We start from the raw sequence: 21,105 nt of genomic DNA, 5'->3' as shown, positions 1-21,105 counted from the left end.
AACCACCCCTCTAATTAAATACCACATAAAGATCTTTATCTTTAGTGGAACCTTTGTAACACCTTGAAAAAGGAAAAGAACCTGCTACCCCTTCTCCCCTCGGCCTTTCGGCCCAACTGGCCCATTTCCCCCTCCCACGCACCCTCTCCCCCCTCTCCACCAGGTGGCCAGCCTTGTCGGCGCCGTCACCCTCAGCCCCCACGCGCGCCCACTCCCTCTGCCCTGCGGGCCCCGCTTACCAGTCGCCTTGCGCGCACAACCACCGTGCCCCGGAGCCGCCCTATGGACCCTGCTCGTCAATGGGAGTGCGGGAGTTTAAACCCACGCGGCCCCGCCTGTTAGCCTCACTCTTGCCTCCCCCCCCCCCCCCCGCGAAACTGCCCCTCCACCCGGCGTGCACACACGCCGCGGAAGGCGGCCCCCATTGCACGCTCCTCACGCAACTGCCACTGCCCCGGCTCCTTTTGAGCCCCGCGCACACCCGCCCCCTTCCCCTGCCCCATTTCTTTTAACCACAGCCTACCTACATAGAACCGCTTACGCTCCAAGCTCGCCGGTTACACGCGCCCACCGAGCCGCCCACGCACTAGAGCCCCACGACAAGGCCGCCCCGGTGTCCCTACCCGAGGACCGCCACCGTCGACCAAAGCCCCACCCCGGTCGAGCTGCACCTGAGTTAAGCCGCCGACTGATCTTTCTTTTCTCTGTACCCCGTTCTCTCTTCTCCATTGTGTAGCCGCCGGTGAAGGCCGGCGACGACATTGCGCGCGTCGTGCTAGGGTCCTCCGATCGACCGCCGCCACTCCATGTCCCCCTTTTTTCCCTCGAGTGCCTCCAGCCCCAGCCATAGTGCCTACGCCATGCACGGGCTGGAGGTACACAGCAAACCTGACATCCAAGGCCCATTGTAAGCCTCCCTGCACTGCCCCCTCTTTCCCCCTCTCTGGGTCGCCGAAAGGTGGACCCTGCCCGTCCAGGCAGCCCCCGCGTTTCACCACACCCGCGTCTATCCTAGGTCGCTGACCAGCAGGCCCGGTCCCACGTGGTCCCCCTGTGTCAGCCTGCCGCGTGCCTTGCTGCCCGCCCGAGCCACTGGCCTGTGGGCCCTATGCGTCAGCACTGCGCCCTTGCTCTTGGGCCCCACCTGTCAGTCGCCCGCACCTTGCGCGCCCATCCCACCAATCTAATCTCGACCATTGGTCTGAGATCCAACGACCGAGGAAACCTGATACCCCTTTGTGTGACACTTTTATTAAAGAGACCCTCATTTTTCTGAGAATAAACTCGTTGTCCCTGTGTGTTTCACCTGGGTCTCTAGGATCTTGCAGAAAGGCCCTCAGACTCTTATTTAATCAGGAAAGTGGTACTTAAAATTGAGTTTTAAATTCCAAAACTTGTAAATTTCATAACTTTGTCATATGAACTCCAAATTGGGTGCTTGAAATTGCAAAATGTTCATCATGTTTTTGTCTACCTATTAAAATAATGTTCATCTACTATTTTCAGATCCCAATTTATAGTTTATCTCTAGTTTAGAGTTGATGTTATTAGAATCCTAATGGAAATAAAATGAAGGTAGGAACCTCTAATAAATGTTCAAATACTTAAGTTTATAGACCTAACACTAACTAATGAGTAATCCATCCCTGAACTAACTAAATTTGAACAAGTGTTATAACAAGATAGACTTGGTTAGAGAATAATAAACCACTTGGCATAGTGACCTACCCCGAACTTATGAAACACCTTATAATATTTACCTTTCTGTGGAACCTGTGTTTACTCTATTGCATAAGTTTGGTGTATTGTTCTTTTGTTATTCCCCAAGTGTTTTGAATGAATGATTGCTTTGCGTAGACAACGAGCAGTCCGTGATTCCCGAGGGAGTTATAGGAGAAGTCCCTGAGCAACAACTTGGTGAAGGAAAGTGTCCTCTGACCCATTATGTCCTACTTACTTTATAATTCACTGTCCCACATACCATGATCAACTTAAGGATTGACTAGTTTTCTGTTTATCCTGTCCTTGAATTACCTTTTTGGGTTGAGCTATTATGGTTAACATCATGCTAGTTCTTTACTTTAACCAATGAACATGATGATAATACTTTGTGATACGATGATGTTATTCTGGATATGATGATGAACTTGTGGAACTAAAGGGGGCTCAGGTTGTTTCTCGAGTACCTCTCCGTAAGGACCTGTTCGTTGGATGACCACCGGGAAAATAGTACAACCATGAGGGTGGTATGGGATGCCCTTAGCTGATTAATTAGAGGAACTTGAGGTGTAGTTGGCTTTGCCATTGTGCCGTCAATGGGGTTCAGGCACAATACTAATTGCTCTGTCGAGTCTGGATGCCGAGGTTTGTTCGTTTTGCTTTTATTAGTCACCCCTCCGGCGGGGAGAGGTACTGTGTTTATCAATCTGGAGAAACCTAACGAGCATCTATGACCTCTAGGGAATCTTTATAAAGGCTATGTGGTGGAACCTTGTCGGCTCACCTTAGGAGTCTTTGAGGGTCTCTACAACCCGAGGCAAAAAGGGATAACGACTCGTGGGTAAAGTGTGCGACCTCTGCAGAGGTTAGAAGCTGGTATATTAGTCGTGCTCACAGTTATGAGCAATCCTAAGAGCTCCTTTGATTAGAGATACTCTAGATTCATTTAAGATGGTGGTTTAATGATGATGATTATAATTATGGATCCTTTTGAATTTCCTCTCTGAGGAAGTACTCTTTTGGGATAATAACTTGGGGTTATTTCTAAAACTTGGCTTCTACTAACAATAAATACCTGACAAACTAAAAGAAACTGCTTGAGCTTCACCCCACATATAGCTAGTCCACTTTAGCCAAACGAGACATTTGCTGAGTATGTTGATGTGTACTCACCCTTTCTTAAACACCAAACACCAGGTTGTCCCTATTGCAACCATTGCTCAGGAGATGATGAAGGCAACACAGAGGACTTTGAGGAGTTTTAGGACTTTGAGGAGTTCTAAACTAGATTAACAACAAACCCCTAGTCAGCTGCCTATGAAGGCCTTATCTTACTACGTTTTGTTTAGCACTTTGATTTATGTTTAAGTTAATGACCATGTGGATGTTTTGGACATCATGATGTAATAAAGTACTACTTCTTTATGCTATTATTCGAGCACTGTGCGATGATGTTCGTTATGTAATCGTTGTGTATGTGAATCTTTTTATCTTGGCACGTACATGGTTCGAATTCGGTTTGCCTTCCAAAATCGGGTGTGACAACTTTATAAACAATAGTGTTTTATTATAAAACATGTGATTATTGTTGAGAAGTGCTCTATACATTGACTTGATAGAGAACTAACCTGACATAGATAAATCCCATTTGAACATATCATTCTCCCCGCATAACTCAACCTGAGCTACTCTGATTACCAAAAGATGCCATAACCTCATATTTTCACCCACCGATCTCTTAAAAGAAACATTTAGTGGAACTGTTCCGAAGACCGACGCTACTTTAGCATTCTTTTGGCGCACTATATTAAACAATGATTGATATTAAGTCATTAGAGGTTGATTCCCCACCAGCGGTCCTCCCAAAACCTAATCTGAGTCCTGTTTTTCAAGATAAAGGAACCTAAATTTAGGAAGGTGTCCTTCACTTTCATCAAACCTGTCCAAAAATGGGAGTCACCTGGTTTTGAGGTTACTTTTGTGAGCGTATATCTACTCAGGTATTTTTCCTAAGCAAAGATTGCCACAAACCATTCTCATTCAATAATTTAAAAAGCCATTTACTTAGTAGATACTTGTTTTGGACGTCTATATTCTGAATACCTAAACCCCCTAGTTCTTATGGCTAGCAAAGAATTTCCCATTTAGCAAGCCTATATTTGTTTTTGTGATCATTACCTTGCCAAAAGAACTGGGATCTAAAGTAGTCTATTTTTCTAGGACTCCCCTTGGGACCTCGAAAAAAGACATCATGAACACTATCAAACTAGTTAGAACGAATTTATCAGAACTAGACGACCACCAATCGACCACAGTTTCCCTTTCGAGCAACTTAATTTATTTTCAATTTTGTCTTCCACCATTTTCCAATCATTATTGGTTAATTTCCTGAAATGCATCGAGATTCCAAGATACTTTAAAGCGTATACCCCTTTTTTGCAACCAAAAAGGCTAAGATAAATGTTTTCCTTATTCTTCGCCCAGCCAAAACAAAACAAATCACTCTTATGATAGTTAATCTTTAAACCTGACACTTATTCAAAGGCTAACAATAAAAGCTTTAAGTTTGATGCCCTGGCCAAGTCATTGTCTAGAAACAACAAGGCATCATCTGCATATTGCAGAATGGATAAACCACCATCAAACATGTGCAGGATAAGACCTTCAAATTGGCCATGATTTTTCGCCTTGTTAACCAGTCTAGCCAACATATCCACTACTATGTTAAACAAAATCGGAGAAACGGGGTCCCCTTGTCTCAAGCCTTTGTAAGTCTGAAAATTTGCTCCTATCTAGTCATTCACTTTGATTCCAAGATGACCCCTTGTCATGATAGAATTAATCAAATTACACCACTAGCTGGAAAATCCCTTCATACGCAGAGTCTGTTGCACAAAAGCCAAGTTCACTTCATCATAGGCTTTTTCAAATTTAATTTTAAAAATGACCCCACTTTGTTCCTTTCGATGGAACTTGTGGATCATTTGGTGTAAAACAATCACCCCCTCCATAATATTCTGTCCAGGAATCAAAGCGGTTTGAGTGGGAACGATTAACAGTTTGAATCTGATAGCTTCTTCTGAGTCATGTTTCTTATGCCTGATTAACCCGTTTAAATAGCTACTGAAATCAAGCTTCTTCTAGTCATGTTTCTTTTGGGTCCATAAATACTTGTCGGAAGATGTCAACCAAAGGTTGCTAAACTTTCAATTCTAGATATCAATAGAACCTGAACTTACAGTTCGTGCTTTATTCCCTTGTCATAGAAGAATGATGGAATAGTTAATTCCTTTTGATAATATATTTAGTTCGTTATACACTATACATATTAAAGGGAACATCGTTGTTGATAGAACCTTTTATTTGGTGAATTGCTAATTATGATATTACTAAATCATGGTATTGCCTAAACACTATAAAAAATATTTTACTTTTAAATAGGTCCTTATTCATTCTCTATGACCTCAAGGTATGTGAATGATTTAACAAATAGCGTTGCATAGATCATGAATAAAAGGTTGCAATGTGGTGCCGGTGTTTGTAGGATATTTTCATGATATGCCTGAAGTTTTTGCAACCCTGTCTTGCATATATTTCTTTAAGAAGTAAGGATTAAAAAGGTACAAATAACTCTACAACTAATTCTAGGATTATTTACAACGGAAGAAAACTATATGTGTAGCTTTTCTTCTTGAATTGTCTACGGTTTTTCTAGGTAACTTTTTTGTTTTTGACGATCGTTGTTTTCGAACACTTGCTTCGTGCTATCGAGTGATTGCATATGGATGTCTCTGTAACTTCATTTTTTTCCCTGCTATCCTACAGTTGCTGCAATTGAGCGGGTTAAGACATAGCATTGGCAAAGAAAGAGTCACTTATTGCAGGTATCTATTTTTTATTATTATATACATGTCATATTGTTAGTTTGGGAAAGATACCTTTGGGGTAGTATGTTGCACCTAGATAAATGAGTGATTTATCACTGATGAATTATGTGATGTTTGATACATCTTGTAATATCTGCACTGATTGAGTTGTCCTTATCTTTAGTTGCTCCTATGTTTTTCTACCATTGGTTAAACATAACTTGTATATGGCTTGTGTGAATTTGCCTACAACATTTCTTTAATAACTGAAGCATTTCATGATGTTTGATACATTTTGTAGTAACTGCACTGATTGAGTAGCCCTTAGATTCTGTTGCACCAATTCTTCTATAGGTTTTCATAAGTGGCTGAAGTGATCTCTTCTTTGAGCAATTCTTCTATTGGTTTTCTTCTATTGTGTAGGGTTATAATGTTAAAGATCCCCAGGTTATTTTGCAGTTGTATGAATTGATCTCTTCTTATTTGTTGCCCAACTATATAAATAGAACATCGTCGAAAGGAGCTTGAAGCTGCACACATGAAAGAACCTATAGAAACGAGTATATGAATTCTTCTAGGTAACAACAAGCTTCTATTTTTCAGATTTTCTTGTACTTTTCATGCACTTCTCTGGTTTATTTGTGGTTTCAAAATCAAAATAATTCAAAAGTGTCTATAATGTAATAGTTCACAACACCTATTGAAGGAGGTCACAACACATCAAGTATCTCTTTTTTGCCTCCTTGCAATTTTCATGTGGGGTCGTTGCCATTGGCAGGGGCTGTTGTTCTTCTTCTCTCAATGGTGTATCTATTAGACATATGTAGATCATTCCATGTCTAAGTGATCTCCTTAAATCTTCTCTAGAGTTTTTACCCAGAAATCCAATTAATCTGGTCAATTGTGAACACAACCATAACCATCGTAGCAAAATTGTTTGAATAAATTGTGATCACTATATTTATGCAACACGTTTGGTTTGTTGATGATATTTGTGATATGCTATTTAATCCTTTTTTCATATTACTGTTTGTATTTACAATGATTCTATGATCGATACTAGAAGATCAATGGCACCATGTATAGTTAGCCAAAATAGGATGGTTATGGTCCTACCTACCTTCCCTTCAGAGTCTTCGTATGTACACATTTCACTTGTCACACCTATATGCGTGGAAAATCTAATCTGAAGTGACTATTTCATGTAGTTTCATGTTATTTGATGATGTTGACGACATTGGCTTACCAAAAGTAAAAAGTGTCGTTGCGAAAATAGTTGTTAAGTTTCCTAGTCATCATTATAGCCAACATTTCATTCTACAGGACATCACCGTGAGTCACTTCATCAAACATTAAAATAAAGTCAATATAGCCACGTAATTCTCTGACATATACGATCTGTCTAGGGATAAAAAATCGAAGCAATTTCATACCACTATAATTTCCAACGATTTGACGCCTTACTCCAAACAAGGATCTACATATACATTGTATGCAGTGGCGTTCTGTGTAAACTAGGGGGTGTGGCAATTTCGGAATTTTAGACATAGGCTAGAATTGACATTGGAAACACATACTATTGTGGAGCCATTCAACATGCCAATTCAATTCTCTCCATACCCAAAACATCTTATGCCCTGTCATGAGACCGTCCAACAACCTCAAAAGACGTTTGTAGGTAACGCCCCGTCTTTCTATATGGATTATACTTATAACGATTTCACCCTATAAATTATTCAAATTTAACTAATCACATGTGAATGGCTCATATGTAATTGGAATAGTTATTCATTTAATGCCATTAGAGCACATCTATGGAAGGTCTTATAGAGAGACCATACTAATGGATTCCAGGTCATTGATTCATAACTACATTTTTTAAACATTGAACATTTGTTAGGTTTTATTCAAACAATAAAAGCTTTATTTATAGGTGGGATGACCTGTTGCAAAGAATTGCTCTACGGTGGGTGTTAGCTAGAGATAACAAGAGCATAATTAATGAGACTATGCTCCGTCGTAACAAGCTACACGGTAATTTCTCATGAACCTAAAATCTTTCAACATGTACTCAATTTTCATGCTTATTAATAATTCTAAATTCTATACTATAATAGTAGGATGCTTGCAAACCTCGGACCATAGCACCGTTCATTTTGATCTAGATCATCACACTACACATCAGCTGTAGAGTGAGTGGTTCTTGCAATAATTTAAAAATTATAATTTAATTAAGTAACTATGTTCTTACAAAATCATTTACTAAATTAAAGAAATTCGATGCTCCTTGGTCCAAAATCCGAAGATTTATTTAATCAACAGATTTCTAGAGAGCAGACATGCTTATTTGGCAACAATGATATCGGGTTCAAACGTGTCTTAGCTTATTATAGTGGGGATTTGATAATTATGTATCAAATCAACAGTCACAATGATTTGTATTTTTTCAACTATGTATCAAATAAAAATCATAGCTTTGCTATTCATACATATGTGTCACTACTCACTATTATCGTCCCTTGCCCATACATTCAAATATAACTAGAAAATTGTTACAAAATATGGAGGCGAACAAAAACATTCCATATAAATAGAAAAGGGTGTGCAATAGTTTGGAAGACGGAACGACTAATTAAACTAATCACATGTGAATGCATCATTATAATACACTTGAACGCAAAAATGATTTGAACTATGCATTGTAACAAAAAGAGAGTACTTTTTTCTTCTCAACTATAAATTGTAATGACGAAAAAAGAACACATCAGACACTGATAGTTTTGGCTGACTTTAAACCTGTTTGTTATGTTACAACAGTATGTGAACTTTGGTGTGTTTGAGAACTGTATAAATCATATAAAACTATGTGACAACAATAGATATATTTCTCGTAAAAATGTGTGTAAACTGATGCCTGGTGACAATATACAGAGGATTGTTTGTGAAAACTAACTAAACCAGTCCATTGTCCCTAGCAGATTTTCTTTAGTGAAAATGGAGAACCAACATAAACAGATCTGATGGGGCATAATGCTAGTCGTACACCATTCACAAACATTTCAAACACGAGGTAAAAGTTAGTACACACATGTCGATTAATGATTGAAACATAATAAGTAGGGGAATACTAATACACAAAATTACATTATAGGTGATCAAAATGAATCAAACTTGTTTGGATCAATGCTAAGGAATGTAAGACGCAAAGGGATAAGAAAAGATATGCCACGATGTCCGTTGAAAACATAAGAGACAAAGGGAACACTAATACTCTGATGACGAGCAATTTCATCCAATCTCCTTTGGATGGCGAGCAAACATTCACTGTGTCATATAGCAAGATCACCAGAGGAAGGCCAGATGATCTTGTTGAAATGACCACTTGCATAGTAGGACCTTCAATTAGCTATGTAGTAGACTCTTGCCATTTGGCAAATGATTTAGAAATGGATTATGTTCTAGTAATGGACAGTGGCACAAATGCTAATGATGTGAAAGAGAAGATGAATTTACCAAACATTGCAGATTCCGTCCTGGATCATGCTGATAGTGCTTATGTGGTTGATCAGCAGCAACATATTCCAACATGCCCTCCCACCTCTGAAAATATTTGCCAGGAGATGAAAACTACAACAAGATGTCTAGCACACATTCATGCCTAGTTTATTAGACCAAGTCTGTTTTGTTGAGTTAATTTTTACAGGATCACCTATTCACCCCTTATTCTAGGTGCTCGCAGTGATCATCATGTTTTATATATGCGTCATGATGTTGTTTTTGCTCCTCGCACTATGATTGCTTCATAGTGGTTCTTATGCTCATAGTAGGAGTAGACCTAGGCACAGTATATCTCAGTTGCTTCTCACTTGCCTAAGAATAGGAATGCATCTCATGGTCCTTCTATTCTATTTTGTACTATTGATGCTTCATGTGTAATTTATTATAAGAATGATAAAATTGTTGCTACCAATGTGGTACCGAAATGCAGGAGAGGTAAGACTTGCATTTGGGTCCCAAAATATTATCTAACAAACCTAAAAGTACCCAACACAAGTTGGGGACCTAAACCCCAAGCATAAATTCTTTGCAGGTTTATGCATCTAGGGGCTCAAGATGGATCATTGATAGTGGATGCACAAACCACATGACGGGGGAGAAAAAGATGTTCACCTCTTACGTCAAGCATAAGGACTCCCATGACACAATTATCTTTAGAAATGAGAACCAAGGGCAAGGTAAAGGGGATAGGTAAAATAGCGATTACTACCGAGCACTCCATTTCTAATGTCTTTTGGGAGAATCACTTGGATATAATTTACTTTCTGTCAGCCAGTAATGTCATATGGGATATAATTGTCTATTTACAAATGCTGATGTAATTGTCTTTAGAAGAAGTGATGGTTCATTAGCATTTAAAGGTGTATCTGATGGCAAGCTTTACTTAGTAGATTTTACTAAAGAGAATGCCAATCTAGATGCATGTTTACTTGCTAAGACTAACATGGGCTGGCTCTGGCATCGCCATCTAGCACATGTTGGTATGAAGAACCTTCATAAGCTTCTAAAGGGAGAACATGTGTTAGGACTAACCGATGTCTATTTTGAGGAAGACAGACCTTGTGCAACCTACCAAATAGGGAAACAAGTGGGAACAACTCATCCAAGCAAGAATGTGATGACAACGTCAAGATTGTTGGAGCTTCTTCATATGGATCACTTCGGACTCGTTGCTTATCTTAGCATCGGGGGGAGTAAGTATGGTCTTGTTGTTGTTGATGACTATTCTCGCTTCACTTGGGTATTCTTTTTACGGGATAAATCTAAAACCCAAGAAACCCTCAAGCACTTCTTAAGGCGGGCTCAAAATGAGTTTGTGCTAAAGGTGAAAAAGATAAGAAGCGATGATATATTGAAATTCAAGAATCTTCAAGTGGAGAAATATCTTGAGGAGGATGGCATCAAGCATGAGTTCTCCACTCCTTACACTCCACAGTAAAATCGTGTAGTGGAGAGAAAGAACCGTACGCTCATGGATATGGCAAGAACGTTGCTGGGAGAATACAACATGCCAGAGCGGTTTTGGCCGGAAGCCGTGAATATGGCTTGGCATACCATAAACTGCCTCTACCTTCATCGCATCCTCAAGAAGATGGCATATGAGCCTCTAATCAATAACAAACCTAGTGTTTCTTATTTTCATTTATTTAGGAGCAAATGCTACATCATGGCTCTCAAAGTTGTTGAAGGGTTTTTACTTGGTTATGATTCAAAAACAAAGGCATATAGGGTCTTCAACAAATCTCTGGGTCTAGTTCAAGTCACTAGTGATGTTGTATTTGATGAGACTCATGGCTCTCCAAGAGAGCATGTTGATCTTGATGAAATGAGGTTCTAATGGCTCCAATGAGGACTATGGCGATAGGCGATGTGCAACCACAGGAACACCAAGTACAAGATCAACCCTCTTCTTCAACGATGGTGCATTCCCCAACTCAAGAATTGGAACATGCACCTCAAGACGACGGGCGCCCGAGGGTGCCTCGGGATGACGACTGTCGCCCGAGGGTGTCTCGGGTGCCCAAGGGCTTACCTCAAGACGATTAACGCCCAAGGGTGTCTTGGGTGCCCAAGGGCAAGGATCAAGGGGAGAACGAGAACAAGACAAGAAGGAGGAGGAAGATGTACCACATGCACCTCCAATCCATGTCTAAGCAAATATTCAAAAGGATCATCTAGTGGATCAAATCCGTGGTGACATCATCAAGGGAGTTACTACTTGATCATGTATTGCTAATTTTTGTGAGCACTACTCCTTTGTTTCTTCTATTGAGCCTTTCAAGGTAGAAGAAGCCTTGCAGGATCTAGATTGGGTGTTGGCCATGAAGGAGGAGTTAAGCAACTTCAAGAGAAATGAAGTATGGAGTTTGGTGCCACGTCCTAAACAAAATGTTGTTGGAACCAAGCGGGTCTTTCGCAACAAACAAGACGAGTATGGGGTGGTGACAAGAAACAAGGTGAGACTTGCGGCAAAAGAATATGCCCAAGTCGTAGGTTTGAATTTTGAGGAGACTCTTGCTCCTATAGCTAGGCTTGAGTCTATTTGCATACTATTAGCCTATGCTGCTCACCATTCTGTTAAGCTCTATCAAATGGACGTGAAGAGCGACTTCCTCAATGGGTTAATTGTTGGAACCTGCCCTTCAAGACAGGTTGATCCAACAGGAAATTGGGAAGAGAGTTTGTAATGCTAACACGGGATGTCAAAAGCCACATTAATCACCCCGTGCTTGGGCAAAGTACGTGGGTATTTATAGGTGCTCGAGGGGCTACCTGTCCCTGTCAAAGACATTTAGACCCTCGAGTACCTAGTTTATCCCCAGAATATTCCCACGAGGGGGGTACAGACAGTCATTATAATATACTTTATTACAGACACGACCCAATTCACGCATGTCCACACGGGGCCCAGCTTTGTGGGCCGAACCGTACATGGGCCACTCTCCGTGGTGAGGGAGCGGGAGGTCCTGGGGTCTTCGGCGGGGCCTTCGTCTTGTCTCGTCGGAGCGAAGGGGGTCGAACGGGCCTCCGTCTGGTCCATGCCCTTGGCCTATCCGGTGGGACTTGTGGGCGTGGTCTTCATCTGCGTAATGCGAGGTGCAAGTCATGGAGCCAAGGGTGGCGTGTTCGCCTTCGTCCTAACATTTGCCCTCCGAGGGACCAGTTCGACTAAGTCAGCTGGTGCCGAAGACCACCGTGAGATGGTGAAGACGCTGCCCTCGCTCGAAGTGGTCCCGCGGGGGTTTTTGAAATGTGACCGTTGATGGACGTGTTACTGTTGGACTGCGGGTTTCCCGAGGCGTCGCGTCGCGCCTATAAAAAGCCGACCTCGGCCGAGAGCTTTTCCTGCTTGCATTTGCGTTGTAGAAACCCTAGCTTCTTTCAGTTGCTCGCCTGCCCTCCATGCTCGCTCTGCGCTGGAAATCTGGCCCGCATCAAGCAGACCGCGCGCCGCCGTCGACGGTACGTTGCAATGTCTTCCTCCTTGTCTGTTGTGAGTGCATCGTCGTCCGCGCCATCATCCGAGGAGACCTTGAGTGATTTGGCGGTGATTGAGTTGCAGCCTGGTCACATCGTGGAATTTGGTACGTCGAGGATTTTCTCGGGCCACGTGCTGGAGATGCAGCGGCTTGGTTACTTTGGTAACGGTGTCGGGTGGGCCCCGGGTGTGGAGGAAATCCCCGAGCCTGAAGGTGAGTTGATAGTTTTTTAGGCCTTTTTTGCTGCCACTCTTCGCCTCCCAACACATCGGTTCGTGGTGGAGGTGTTGCGACGATTTGAGGTCCAAGTCCACCAGCTGACACCGAACGTAGTGGTGGCTCTTGCGAAGTATGTCTGGGCAGTTACCTCCTACGGCGGGCAGCCGTCTGTGGAGATCTTTGCCAAGAATTATTGCCTGCATTGGCAGAAGAGGAAGATAGGGAATAAAATAGCTCAATTTGGATCATGCACCTTCACGCCGAGGACTGGGAAGACTTCAGCTGAGGTTGTGGAGATAGTCCACTGCGCTAGGAACAAATGGGGTAACTAGTGGGATTTTTGGTCCTATGTGCTCCTAGTGATGTCGAAGGCATGTCGAGTCTGCCTCTGGCCATCCTGTTCTCACACTGTTATGTGGCGTTCCCTCAATTCGAGGTGGCGAAGGAGGACGAAGATGAAGGGGCCCTTCGACATGCTGCCCGCCTGATTAGCGGGCGTGATTTAATGGAGGAGTTTATCGCCTACGGGGTCTGGCCCTTGGCGCATGGCTGGGTATTGGGCGAAGTGACCCCTCGACAGATGCCTACCCTTAGTGGTTAGCTGGTGCGAAGCCAAGCCTTCGTGGTGGACTTGCACGGTCGCAACGCGGCCACGTTTATGCATGAAGTGGAGGCCGAGGCCGCGAAAATTGTAGGAAAATATTTGCCAAAGGCGGAGACGCTGAGGAGTTGGGATATCCACGGTTCGAATGTCAGGTTGAACCGCGTCTTTGAGTTGAACCGTTTGTCGTATGCTAGCTACCCGGGGGACGACTATGCTGATGTTGCTATCCGCTGGGGAAAAAGGTGATGCCAACGGCCGACGAGGGCCCCTCACGGGACAAGGCACTAGGCACGACCGTCAAGAAGAGGAAATTAGGTACAGTAGCTGAGGGGTTGAGGGCTTCCAGTCATTTCGTTGTGGACTTGTTGGAGACTTCTGTGGTTCCCAGGGAGACGATGTCTTCGCCCCAGCTCCGGGAATCTTCCGCGCGAATGCTGGAGGTTACTGAAAGTCGCTGGCCTAGGAATGTTCTGATACCCCGGGCGACCGGTGAAGACATGTTTACGTCTCGATTAGCTCGTGAGATGAAGATTTTCCCTTATGGATGGAATGTTGGTGCTGTTGTATCGGCAGTGATGGAGAAGGATCGCCAAGACGCGCCGCGGAAGCGCCGGGCGTAGGCCAGGTTGGCGGACCCGAGGCGCGAGGTGAAGATGGCGTGGCCGAGCGTGAAGCCTTCCGCCCTGGCACCAGCATGCCTCCACCTGCCACGCCCACACATGAGTGAAGGCCTCCATGGCCACCGCACGTTGCGGAGGCGACGGTGGCGGTCGCCGAAGTCTCCATGGAGCTTTCCGTGGACGACTACCTTGTGGGTGGGGTCGCAATGTTCGACGCCCACACGGGACTGGCTCCTGCTGGTGAGATTCTGACTTCTTTTTTTGTGAAATTCACATTTCTGACTTGGCCATGGTGTAGGGGCGGAGTCCGGGCAACTGGCTGTTGTCTCGGTGGCGGAGTCAGCCGGCGCGGCAGCCGTGACGACCGTGGTGAGGGGGCGTGGGGTCCTCGCAGGACCCGTGGTCCAAGTTCTGCGCCGACGACGAGATTTCTTCGGCCGCCGCCATGAAAGATGTGGCCGCCTCAGTTGCGCAGCAGCTGAAACATGTGAGTGTGACGAGTTTTTTTGAACTGTATCGCTTTCGTAGCTCTGCTTTGATAGTTCTTGTTACAGGAGGCTGCCTTCGCCGAGCGCATTGCTTCGGGGGCGCTGACCTTGAAGTTCTCTACTGAGAGGCGGTGACTTGAGGGGAGGATTGAGCGCCTCCGAACGCAACATACGGAAGCCGTCAGAGATAAGTTGGCAGCGGAGAACAGGAGCCATAACCTGCTGGAGAAGCTGACGGCGGTAGAGGCGGAGAAAGACAACCTCAGCCGTCAGCTTGCGGAAGAGAGGGACGGCGCGGAAAAAGCGCGCGCCGAGGTCCAAACTGCCTGCGCTGAGGCCAGCCTTGCCCTCAAGCGTGCTAGCAACGTGGAGTCGGGGCTGAAGAGCTTGCGCGGCTATGTTAACATGATGGAGACCTCCACCCGTGTCGGGGTTGACCGAGCGCACGCGTTGCTCATTGACGCGTACCGTCATCTTGGCGTGCGAACCGCCCTGTTTGACAAATCCGGCGAAGAGGTGGGCCTTCGCTTCCTCGGGTGGCTGCAGGAGGAGCTGGAGACGCTCTCATCCATCGCAACCGGTCTCATGTCCTACACCTCGCTTGTTACCTACGAGGGGGCTGCGAATGCCTTGTCCCGTGAGGAATGTAGGCATTTCAAAGTCTTTGATCGGGTAACCGAGGACTTCGATCGTGGGATCTTCCAGGTTGGATACGAGGTGTTAAAGCGGTCCATCGGGGCGCTTTACGATAGGATGTGGGGTCCGCATGGCCGCGACACTGTCTAGGAGAGAGCCGACCAAGCATTGGAGCAGATTTATTTTTTAATTTTTTGCTATGTTGTGTAGATGTTGAATGATTGTAACATCCCAAAAATCCCAACCCGAGGTTTGAAACCATAACCTCCTAATTCCCCCTTCATTTTATTCTTCTCCCTTAACTCTACCCCTAGGTCACCTAATCATATGCATACACTTAAAATGACTTGGAGCACCTCACATAGACCATATTTATCACCCAAGTTCATTTAGAGAATTTTTGTTGCAAGGGAAAAAGAAACAAAAAGACACAAAAGTAGAAAAGGAAAAGAAAAGAATTAGAATAAGAAAAGAAAAAGAAAAACTCTCTCTCCTCCCTCGGCTGGGCCGATTTCCAGCCCAGCTCGCACGCGCCCACATTCCCCCCCTCTCTTCCCAGCCTAGGCGGCCCAATCCGTGCGCCGCTCCCTCCCGCTGACACCCGGGCCCCGCCCGTCAGCGCCTCACCCCCTCCCTCTCTTGCAGACTCCTCTCGCTGGCAGCCAGGGCCCACCCGTCAGCTTCGTCCCACTCGCCCATCCCTCACTAGCGCGATCGCCGCCGAGCACCCTCTCGCCTCGTCGCCTCGCCATTAATGCTCGCCAGCCTCCACGACAACCCCGCCACTGTGCTTGAGCCGACCTCTCACCCCCCTCAGCCTGCCCGAGCCATCCCAATCGGCGTTAGCGCCATTCCCGCCATCATGGCGAGCTCACCAGTGTTCGCCGTCTCCCCCATCCCCCTCCCTCCCCGAGCGCCTATAAAAGGACCCACCCGAGCCCCGTCTTCACCACACCAGCTCCGACCATCTCCTCTGCTTTCCCCCGAGCCAATCGAGCTAGCGCAGCCGTGCTGCCTACCTTGCCCCGGTGAGCTCCCCTCTCCCTCTCTGGCGATCTTCCGTTCAATTAAGTTGTGCCAAGAGCTCCGCCACACTCTCACGTTCACGACACGCCACTTCCCCCACTCAATTATGGCCGGAAACCTCACCGGCGGCTTCGCCACCGCGGACACTCGCCACCGCGCCGCGGACCGGCCGCCATAGGCCCCCGTCGGTCCAATTAACCCCACCCCCGTGACCCACTTCACCCGCCCGTACTTCGCCACCACTTCCCCGCCGAAGAACCGGACCGGCGGCGGAGAACCGCCGCGGAGCTCGCCGCCGTCCGGCCCCGGTCGAGCCCTTTCCCCCCCTCCGTTGCCGTCAACGCCGTCAGCCCCCTCTCTCTCCCTGGCTGGTGGGCCCGCGCTACGGCGCCGTCCCCCGCCGTCGCTCCCTTGCAGCTGGGCCAGCTGGGCCGCAAGCGCGTCCGCGCTGAGTGGGCCGAAATCCCCTCCCCTGGCCCAGTTAGCTGGAGAATTCCTTCTCTTTTTCTTTTTCCCTTTTCTTTTTCCCATTTTCACATATATATTTAGATGCTAATATTTTATGCACCAAAAATTGTCTAAATAAATTATTAGGGCACAAAAATAATAAAATATAACAATTTGCACACTCCACAAAGGTCACTATGTTTGATGTATTGTTATTGTCTATGTTTAATTAGCAGAAGAGGGATCCGATCCTCCGGAACTCTTAGCTCCGGAAGAAGGGCAAGAACCCGAACCCTCCGAGATTAACCTCTTGTGCCAGGAAAGCTTCGACGAAGGCAAGTCCATCTTTCCCTTGATGCATTATTTACCTATTTCTCTCTACCACTGCCTAAGCCTGGAAAATGGGATGGGAATCGAATTGCATGGTGAGCATGAGAGAGCCCGCATTAACTATTACTTCGATTAAAAGATATGGGACAAGTGAAAAGGGTACAAGTGGAATGTTTTCCAAAAGAATGCGATGAAGGGTACTCACCCTCATCCCCTGGTGGAGTAGGATGATCAGGGACTCCCTGGTTTAGGGGAGGGCCTAAGGTGTTGGCTCAGCTGGTTTAGGCATGAGCAGAAGGATCGTCCTCTCATATAAGGACCGGTTTGTCATCTTTCATTACCTGTACTCTCAAAAAGTACAACCACTCGAGGCTGTGTGGGCAGCCACTCAATCTAAACTCGTACGGTCCAACCCTAGGGTTATGAAGGCTGGGGTAGCACCGGGAGGATAAGGAGGGGGAATGTTTTGTCCGGTTTGGACATGGTGGTGGCCTGACTCCTTCCGGTATAACCGTTAAGGTTCGGACGTACAAGGAAGGAAAGAGTTTCAGATTCAGGTCTCATTGGCCATGAGATCGCAGAGTCGGACTAGTGGGTAAAGTGTACCCCTCTGCGCAGAGTCTAAACCTATTCGAATAGTCCGTGTCCACTGGTATGGACGAGTCTGGTATGGTATGACAATTAGTGTTTCTACTACAACCGGGAACAGGGAAATGTGCGTGTATGTCCTGGAAGGAAGGTGGTACCACGGGAGCGGGAAGCTCAGTGGTGGTCAAGCAAGTGTTACTTCCATTGTCTTGTGAAAAGCTTAAACATTGAGTACTGCCTTTCTCAAAAAAAAAGTATGAGTGAATTCAACTCCACCATATAAAGCATGTACAATATAGGTCACTTTCTCTTTACGGGAGCTGGGTGGGCTTGCGGAATACCTAGTGTATTCACCCAAATTTATTTATGTTTTTCAGCAGCTGAAGACTTCTTTTCTGCTATGCTTGATTGATGGGGCTGTGTCTTCACCCAGTTCTGCCTGTGGCCTGGGCTATTTTATCTTCCATTGCGCTTTATGTCTTTCGGCTCACTTTCGAGCTTGTATCCCCGGTATTGTAATAACATTATTCAGACTCTGTAACTATTTGAAGTAATGAATGTGGTTACTAGCCTCCTGGGACTAGTAATTGTATCACATTTGAGTCCCAAAGGATCGGGACGCTTCAGGTGGTATCAGAGCTATAGGACTGGCCGTAGACCACAGCCCTGACCTTAAAAGTTGCCTTAACAAGAAAACACCTCTTACCCCCAAGAAACACTCTTCCCCTTTTCCCGATATTAATAGACCTTTCTTTTTGTCTACCAGATGGAAAACCCCTGGGTGATTAGGACCTCCTATCCGCAAGAAGCCCGAATATGTCTGGAAGGAGTACCGTGAAAATGGAATAGAAAAGTGCTCTATGGCAGTCTACTTGGGAGAAAGCCAGAACTACCCAAACCACCCTCCCTTCCAAATTACCTTCATCGGGCACCGCTTCCCAGACACTTGCCAGAGCGTTGCTCGAAAAGCCCTCAAACAACTGTGCCAAAACTATAGCCGAGAGATCTCTGAGACCCCCCTCCGATATTTCCCACCCAGCAACAAAAACACCCCCACCTGGAGGAAAAGACTCCAGGCTCTGTCAGGAGGAGATCCCACAGAAGATGACCCCACTATCGTATACATGGTCGGATACCTCCACACCCTCGACAACCACTACGACGAGCTCTCCTCCCACTGCACCCACCTAAACTCCCGAGTGGAAAGCCTAGAGCGGCAAGTCAAAGAGCTTAAGCAAGAGAAGGCATCCCTCCAGGAGAGTCTCAACATAGCAGAAGGCGAGGAAGCCAACACCCGTGAAACCTATCGGACCTTGAAGATGGACTATGACAAGAAGCTAAAGAAACTCGCCCCCAAAAAGAAGATCCATAAGAAGACCACCAACCAAGGATGCCAGACAGAGAAGAAGAAGAAGGCCCCTCTAGCCCTACCTCCCCCCAAAATAGATGACTGGTCCGACGAAGAGGATATATCCCTAGCAAGCCTCGATGATCTTCTCAAGGCATTTGAGGACACCTTAGATAAGGAATTCGCTAGTACCTCGGGGAACGCTCTCGTGTAGTTCCACCTGTAGTAATCTTATGCTTGTAATGTGATGGTGTAATGAATAAAATAACTTGGTTGAAAACAATTTGCATGTGCATAATAGTGACTCTCTTCCCTGGCAGATGGCTTCGGATAAAACCACGCCTACCGCCTCTGGGATTGGAGCAGGGTTTCCCCTGAGAGCTGAAGGGGAAGTCGTTAGAGAAGAAAGTGAAACCCACCTCCCCGCACCTCCACCACTACCCTTAGACCTAGCCCAAGTTCTAGCCAATCAAACCCGACTCATCGAGGTCCTCACTCGAAATCTGGAAAATCAACGGCCGAATGGTGGAAGACCACAAGATAGAATGGGGGATTTCCTGAGACTCAAACCTCCCACGTTCGCTGGATCAAGCAACCCCCTCGATGCAGACGATTGGATACGCACGATCAAAAGAAAACTGGAAGCCATTGGTTGCCCAGAAAATCAGCGTGTTCAACTGGCTGCCCACCAACTTTCTGGGATGGCCTTAGCCTGGTGGGACACCTTCAACGTCACCATCAGAGATGCTACCTGGGCGGAATTTGAAGCAGCTTTTCGGGAGCACCATGTGCCCCAAGGACTGGTACAGCTTAAGGAGGACGAGTTCCGAGAACTGACTCAAGACGAAAGATCTGTCAGCAAATATGTGCACAAGTTCATAGAGTTAGCCCGCTACGCGCTAGATGATGTCAGTACCGAGAGCAAGAAGATGGCCCGTTTCCTGAAGGGACTCAGGCCAGAACTCAAGACAATCCTGGCTAGCCAAGACTTCCTCAACTTCTCTCACCTTTCCAACAAGGCCATGCAAGTTGAAAGGGCAAACGAGGAAGAAAAAGGGCATCTTAAAAGGAAGTTCCAGGTTCTCCGGGCACAGCAGCAGGACCGACACCAGAAGACTCGATCATTTGGGTTTCCACCCAAGGGGCCAAACTTCAATAGACCAGCTGGACCCACTCTGTCGCGATTTAGCCAGCAGAGTCAGAGCTCCTTCCATTCCCCCTCAGTGGCAAGCAACCAACCCCCGGCAAATGCATGTTGGCACTGTGGTGATCCCAGTCACTTCAAGAACAACTGTCCGCAGCTGAAGCCACCAGTACCCGCCTACTCCAACTCGGTGAATGGCCCCAAGAATACCTCGGCATCCGCCCCCAAGGCGCCCTCCGCCGTCAGCCAGCAGAACAAGGCTCCGTACCAAGGAAGGGCACGTGTAAATCACGTCGATGCCCAGGAAGCTCACCAGGCTCCGGGAGTAGTACTCGGTGAGTTCCTTGTTGAATTTACTCCCGCTACCGTACTTTTCGATTCTGGAGCATCCCACTCCTTCATAGCCACTAGCTTTGTGGAAAAGTATGGCATTCCCTCTACTCCTCTAGAGTTTCCTTTGGTCACCCGAACCCCAAGGTTCGACCTTATATGCCAGCTAAAATGCTCCCAAGTCAGAATCCTTTTAAGTGGGGTGGTATTCCTGGCAGACTTAACCGTCTTGCCATCCCAAGGAATTGATGTGATCTTAGGGATGGATTGGCTAACTAAGCACAAAGGCATCATCAGTTGCTCAGACAAGACAGTCCTCCTCACCGACCGGCAGGGAAAGTCAGTCTCTTGTCAGGCACAGCCACCCGCCAGTGACCCAATGATGTTTAATCTAGCAACGGAAAGTATATCAGTAGTAGAAGAATTCATGGACGTATTTCCAGAAGAATTACCAGGAATGCCACCAGAAAGAGAAGTGGAGTTCTACATAGATATGATCCCTGGAACAGCACCCATCGCAAAAAGACCATACTGCATGGCTCCAACCGAGTTAGCAGAACTGAAGCTTCAAATCGCAGATCTTCAGCAAAAAGGGTACATTCGTCCCAGCTCATCACCTTGGGGAGCACCAGTCCTGTTCGTCTCTAAGAAGGATGGAAGCATGAGAATGTGTATTGATTACCGATCGTTAAATGAAGTTACC

The sequence above is a fragment of the Zea mays genome, chromosome 10 (genome assembly GCF_902167145.1).
Source record: "Zea mays cultivar B73 chromosome 10, Zm-B73-REFERENCE-NAM-5.0, whole genome shotgun sequence".
Classification (NCBI taxonomy): domain Eukaryota; kingdom Viridiplantae; phylum Streptophyta; class Magnoliopsida; order Poales; family Poaceae; genus Zea; species Zea mays.
The sequence above is the reverse complement of the archived record's forward strand: the minus strand, read 5'-3'. Positions refer to the sequence as shown.